At 40.1% G+C, this 7,033-nt stretch overlaps 1 long non-coding RNA gene across 1 annotated transcript; it reads left to right on the top strand.

Moving 5' to 3' along the window:
• The first annotated feature begins 2,302 nt into the window (after positions 1 to 2,302).
• On the top strand, positions 2,303 to 2,822 carry LOC121185093. The gene is made up of 3 exons (XR_005894337.1): positions 2,303 to 2,319; positions 2,419 to 2,454; positions 2,553 to 2,822. It is a non-coding gene; the product is annotated as an uncharacterized LOC121185093 (long non-coding RNA).
• The last annotated feature ends 4,211 nt before the right edge of the window (positions 2,823 to 7,033 follow it).

A 7,033-nucleotide genomic window follows, 5' to 3' on the forward strand; every position in this document is an offset into this window, starting at 1 on the left:
TGTGTGTGTGTGTGTGTGTGTGTGTGTGTGTGTGAGAGAGAGAGAGAGAGAGAGAGAGAGAGAGAGAGAGTGTTGTAGTTGTATGTGGGGTGGAGCCAGTGAAGGTGCTGCTGGTGAGGAGAAAGCGCCATCCTGTGGGAGTGAGGGACACACTGTGGCTGTTGTGTGTTGTCAGAGATCTTTGTGTTAAGTGGATTCATTAATTAATTATGTAATAAATAAATAAATAAAAATTGTGGTGTTTCTCTTGCAGGATGGCAGAGCTGATTGGGAGAACCAAGAGAGACCAGGTGAGACGCTGCCTGTTGGTTAACATTGTTTAATGTTTCTACACATATGCATGAATTAATCTCTCTCTCTCTCTCTCTCTCTCTCTCTCTCTCTCTCTCTCTCTCTCTCTCTCTCTGTGGGTTAGTGCGTGTGCGTGGTTGCAGTGCAGGCCTGTCTTCAGCTCAGTTTAGATGTGGCTTTGTTCTGTATCCAGGTGCATTGGAGTTTGGGTCTGGCTGAGTATTGTCAGGGTTTAGTTGTGGATGGATTCAGTGTGTGTGAAAAGCATTGAGGTCGGTGTAGGTTTACAGTGTTTGTGCTTGTGTCTGTAGGTGGAAGCATATATGCAGTTGTGATCCGGACACAACTGTGTATATGTGGAAGCCTATGGGCAGATAGTGTTGGCAGTGCAGGCTGAAGTGTGTAGCAGAGTGTTGTCAGGCTTAGTTGTGTTCCAGTGTTGTTGTTGTTTTTTTTTGTTTGTTTTAACATTTAAGAGTTCATTTGTTTCTCACTTTCTCTGTTTCTGTGTTTTATTCAGGAAGTGTTGGATCAGAGGCAGTTGGTGTGTGTCCTGGGCCATGAAGAGGAAGAATTGGAAAGAGCTTTGTCTCCTGTTGGGGTTGTGCAGGGTGTGTTTGCAAATAAAGGCTTGATTTGTACCCAATGGCAATTGTCTGTTTGTTGGTTGTGCTTATTTTGTGATGTACAAACTGATTTCAAGGCTGCATGGAGTTTGGATAATGTGCCATGTTTAAACTTAGTGACTGGCTCCACACTTTAGGTTTAGGGCTTTTAGTTAATTCTTTGTTTAAATTAACTGTCAGTGTAAATGCAGTTGTAACATTTTGAGTTGTAGGTAACAGAAAATCTTTAGACAAACAGTTAATATGCAGATGAAACAGTGCAGGTTGTGCTGTGTGGATGCCAGATTCTCAGGCTTTAAACTGAGGTGTTAGATGTATCACTTAGACTTGACACTTTTACATATTCTTGGTTTAAACAGACCAAACCTATGTTAGAGCTGTATGCTGTGGCTGTTGGCCTGTGGTGTCTGGGTGCCATAGTGTAAGAGTTTAAACTGGGGTGTTGGGTGCAATAGTAAGATCTATGGGTAACTGTTAGCTGTCCCACTTTAATTTTAGACATAGACATGTCTGACTTGTTTTGTATGAGCACATGTATGTTAGAGTTTGGCACCGTGACTTTTAGACTGTGCTGTGTGGACGCCAGGCTGAGTTTAAACCCTGATGTGACAAATGTTCATTGTTTTTACACATATCCATTAATGTGTCTCTCTTCCCAGCTGTATGTGGCCGAGTGGGGCTCTGGCTTGGATGAGGCCATATCCAGGGTGGAGCTCAGGTACGCCCCCTGCTGTATGTGGAAGTGTAGCAGAATGTTTGAAACAGGTTTGACTGTACCTGTATCTGATGTAGAGTGTTTGTCCTGTGCAGGATGGAGCAGCTGATCCAGAGGACGATGAGAAACAAGGTGAGAGCAAGTATGTTTGTCAGTGTTTCTACAGATATGCATGCATTAATTTCTGTTTGTGTGTGTGTGTGTGCGTGGTTGCAGTGCAGGCCTGTCTTCAGCTCAGTTTAGATGTGGCTTTGTTCTGTATCCAGGTGCATTGGAGTTTGGGTCTGGCTGAGTAGTGTCAGGGTTTAGTTGTGGATGGATTCAGTGTGTGTGAAAAGCATTGAGGTCGGTGTAGGTTTACCGTGTTTGTGCTTGTGTCTGTAGGTGGAAGCATATATGCAGTTGTGATCTGGACACAACTGTGTATATGTGGAAGCCTATGGGCAGATAGTGTTGGAAGTGCGGGCTGAAGTGTGTAGCTGAGTGTTGTCAGGCTTAGTTGTGGTTATTTGTCAGTGTAGGTTTAGTGTGTGTGTTAGATGTTAGTGGCTCTTGATGTAGAGGCTGTCAGTAGTTGTGTATTGTTGATGGTGCTGTGCTTGGGCCTGTAGGTGTGAGTATGTGTGTGGCTGTGATTAGCAGGTTGATGAAGATTGGCATGAAGGTCACAGTCAAAGTGGAGCTCAGGTAGGCCTCCTGCTGCATCTGGAAACGTTTGAAAATGCAAAGTTAGACTTTTTCTTTTCTTCCTGTGGCTCATATTTAGTTTCTTTGTGCATTGTGCAGATGGAGCAGCTGATCAAGACGACCATGAGAAACAAGGTGAGAGCAAGCATGTTGGTCACCGTTGTTCAGTTTTTGTTTTTAACATGTCAGGAATCATTTGTGTCTCCTTGTCTCTGTTTCTGTGTTAAATTCAGGAGGCGTCGGGTCAGAGGCAGTCGGTCTGTGTCCTGGGCCATGAAGAGGAAGAATTGCATCTGGACTGTGGAGGGTGTTTGCAAATTAAAGGCTTGATTTTTACCCAGTGGCAGCTGTCTGCTTGTTGGCTTTGCTTATTTTGCAATGCACCAACTAATTTCCAGGCTGTGCAGAGACTGTGCCATGTTTAATCTTGGTGACCGGCTCCACACTTTAGGTTAACATTTCAACCTTAGGTATAGGACTTTTCTTTGTTTAGAGCCATCTGTGAGGACTGCCAGAGAGTAAATGAGACAAATATTTAATATCTAGATGAAACAGCGCAGGCTGTGCTGTGTGGATGCCAGATTCTTTGGCTTTAAACTGGGATGTGTTAAAAGCATCACTTAGACTTGATAGAATTTGAAGAACTCTGTTCTTTTTTTCTTGGTTTAAACAGACCAAACCTATGTTAGAGAGTTTTATGCTTCCAGTCCACTTGATAGTCAAAGTGCCATGATTTTAGTTTTTTTGTTGCTGCAATAAAGTGGATTTGTGTCTGTTGTCTTTTTTTGTCTTAAGCTTGACATGTAACAAATAGGGCAAATAGAAAAAAGATGACTTGAGTAGCCGCGATACAGGTCTACATGTACAGTGTGTCACACTTTACAAGTTTTTGTTGTTGCAGCAATAAAGTGGATTTGTGTTTGCGTTGTCTTTTCTGTCTTAAGCTTGACATGTACCAAATAGGGGAAATAGAAAGAAAGTTGACTTGAGTAGCCACGATACAGGTCTACATGTACAGTGTGTCACACTTTACAAGTTTTTTTTTTTGTTGTTGTAATAAAGTGTCTTTGTGCCTGTGTTGTCTTTTTTGTCTTGAGGTTGACATTTACCAAATAGGGGGAAGGACAACAAAGGAAAATTTAAAAAAAAAAAAAAAAAAAAAAAAAGGACTTTTCTGGCTAAAGACCGAAAGATGCAGCATTTAAAATTCAAAAACAGTAAGTAGAGATGTAATGAATGAGAAGAACAAAGTCATTGATTATTGAAGTAATCACATACCTAAAGAATTGAGTAAACAAACCAATCAAGTAGTAAAATATCTGAATACTGAGGTAATGGAGTAGTTAAGCCAAATGCGATAAAAGAACAAGTAATGGGGTAATTTAAGTATTTCAGCGAATAAAGTAATGGAGAAGTAAATCAAATATATTAAGTATTGAAGTAGTAAATCATATATATTAAGTATTGAAGCAGTCATGAGGTTAAATAAATGATTAGTTAAGTAATGTAATGGAGAAGTAAATCATATATATTAAGTACTGAAGTAGTAAATTATATATATTAAATATTGAAGTAGTAAATCATATATATAAGTATTGAAGTAGTAAATCATATATATATAAGTATTGAAGTAGTAAATCATATATATATAAGTATTGAAGTAGTAAATCATATATTAAGTATTGAAGTAGTAAATCATATATAAGTATTGAAGTAGTAAATCATATATATTAAGTATTGAAGTAGTAAATCGTATATATTAAGTACTGAAGTAGTAAATCATATATATAAGTATTGAAGTAGTAAATCGTATATATAAGTATTGAAGTAGTAAATTGTATATATTAAGTATTGAAGTAGTAAATCGTATATATAAGTATTGAAGTAGTAAATCGTATATATAAGTATTGAAGTAGTAAATCGTATATATAAGTATTGAAGTAGTAAATCATATATATCAAGTATTGAAGCAGTCATGAGGTTAAATAAACGATTAGTTAAGTAATGTAATGGACTAGATATTCAAAATATAAATAAAAAAAAAACCCTTTTTGGTGTTATTTCTGACTCACATTCAACCACTGGAACCTCTCACACACACACCCACACACACACGCATTACATACATTTACAAGCATTACATACATTTACAAGCATTACATCTCATACACGTTTCATGTGGGGATCGAACCCCGGACCCTTGGGTTGGGAAACAACGTGCTCTACCAACTGAGCTATCCAACCACGCTTTCGGCCTCGCTTTCACCGCCTTATGAGCCTCTCCTCAGTGGATTCAACAACGGGAGCTATGCTATAGTCTATTGTGCTTTGGTACGCTGACCCTTGGTGTTGATGTAACCGTAAGTAACCGACTAAATTTGCAAAATGGCGTCGAAAAATAAATTTAAAAAAAAAAAAAAAAAATTTCCCCCCGTTTTTTGTCCCCCTTTTCTCTTTCTCTGCAATTCCCACCACACACTCATATACATACACACACTCACACACATAGTTCACAGACACACAGACCAGCTTTACATACATTTCACAAGCATTACATACATTTACAAGCATCACATTTCATACACGTTTCAAGTGGGGACCGAACCCCCGACCCTGTGATTGGGAAGCAACGCGCTCTACCGACTGAGCCATCCAACCACGCTTTCGGCCCACCTTTCACCGCCTTATGAGCCTCTCCTCAGTGGATTCAACAACGGGAGCTATGCTATAGTCTATTGTGCTTTGGTACGCTGACCCCTGGTGTTGATGTGAAAAGCTCGAAAAACACGGGCTGCGGCGTGAGCTCGGTTAGCTCAGGCGGTTAGGTGAAGGGTTGGTAACCAAGAGTCTGCGGGTTCAAATCTTTATGGGAGTCATCTCTACTTTTAAAACCAGACACCCCGGTTGCCAATTGAAGAGGGCTCCGAATGCGATGGCCAGTGCGACGGCCAGTGGTGGCGCATGTGTATCGGTCGCGGTTTGAAAGCCGTACCGACTCTCTAGAAGCTGGTTCGAGACCAGGTCGTTCCACCGTGTAGAAACACTTTATCAATATAACATCAACGTTTACTAAAAGCAAGCGCAATGGAAACAACTGTTTTGGTAAAAGTTTTTGGCTTTTTCTTAATGATAATAAAAAAAAAAAAAAAAAAAAAACCATTTTTTTTTAATGATTTAAAAAAAAAACATCAATTTTTTGTAATGATTAAAAAAAAAAGAAGAAAGAGAGGGAAAGAAAGAAAGAAAGAAAGAGAGAGAGAGAGAAAGAAAGAAAAAAAGAGAGAGAAAGAGAAAGAAAGAGAGAAAGAAAGAGAGAAAGAAAGAGAGAGAGAGAGAGAAAGAAAAAGAAAGAAGAAAAGAAAAAGAAGAAAAGAAAAGTAAAAAAAAAAGTTTTCTTTTTGTATAATAATGTGGCTGTATTGTTACTATGCAAGCAAAGGCGTAAAGCTGAGTAGGAAGAGAGTAGGAAGAGAGTCTGCGAGCTCGAATCGACCCAGGGAGTCAAAATCCGAGCAGTAGGTCCGCGCAGCTTGCTGCGCGGACCATACTGCTCGGATTTTGGCTCCCTGGGTCGATTCGAGCGAGCTGCGTATAGTGATGCGTACATTCTTAATGACTCTGTAAAAAAAAAAAAAACTCCAAAAAAAAAAAAGAAAAGAAAAAAAAAAACGTTTACTTTTTCGTTTTGCATGACAATATAGCGAAAGACGGCATCGCTTGCGATGCCGTTTTTCGCTATATTGTCATTAAAAAAGTCATTAAAAAAGCAAAAAATTTCGCCAAAATAACTGCTTCGTTTGCGCTTGCTTTTTGTAAATATTAAAGTTAGATCGTTAAAGAGTTTATACACGGTGAACGATCTGGTCTCGAACCCGCTTCTTCGGGGGTGGTGCGGCTTTCAAACCGCGAGCGATCCACGTACGCCACCGCTGGCCGTCGCACTGGCCGCTGCATTCGGAACCTTCTTCAATCTGCAACCTGGACGTGTGGTTTTAAAAATAGAGATCGTTCCCAGCAGGAATCGAACCCGCAGACTCATGGTCTCCAACCCGCAGCTTTACCGCCTGAGCTATCCGAGCTCACGCCGCTGCTCGTCGTTTACGCGCTTTTCACGTTAGCGTACCAAAACACGATTAACATGTTGTTAGATTCACTCATGGGAGACTCATAAGACGGTGAGAGCGGGGCCGAAATCGTGGTTGGCTAGCTCAGCTGGTAGAGCGCCTTGTCTCCCAATCACAGGGTCGGGGGTTCGATCCCCACATGAAATGTGTATGAAATGTAATGCTTGTAAATGTATGTAATGCTTGTAAATGTATGTGGTGTCTGTATGTCTGTGAATGCCTATGAATTGTGTGTGTGTGTGTGTGTGTGTGGTGAGGGTTACAGAGAAGGAGAGGGGGGAAAAACAAAATATAACCAACTTTTAAAAAATTACTTTTTTTCGACGCCATTTTCCAAATTTAGTCAATTACTTATGTAACAGATTACTCTGTTCGATTATTAACTGTCGCAAAAATACATGCTAAAATGAAGCAATTAAGAACAAAAACCGTAAAACTAATTTAACCATAGACGAAACGGTCTCGAACCAGCCACAGCCCGACATGTGTGGCTTTAAAGCCGTGATCCAGCAACCCTGAGCCGATCCCCACATGAAATGTATGCTGTATGTAATGCTTGTACGATGTATGTAATGCATGTTAAATGTATG

This window comes from Toxotes jaculatrix, chromosome 7 (genome assembly GCF_017976425.1).
Source record: "Toxotes jaculatrix isolate fToxJac2 chromosome 7, fToxJac2.pri, whole genome shotgun sequence".
NCBI lineage: Eukaryota > Metazoa > Chordata > Actinopteri > Toxotidae > Toxotes > Toxotes jaculatrix.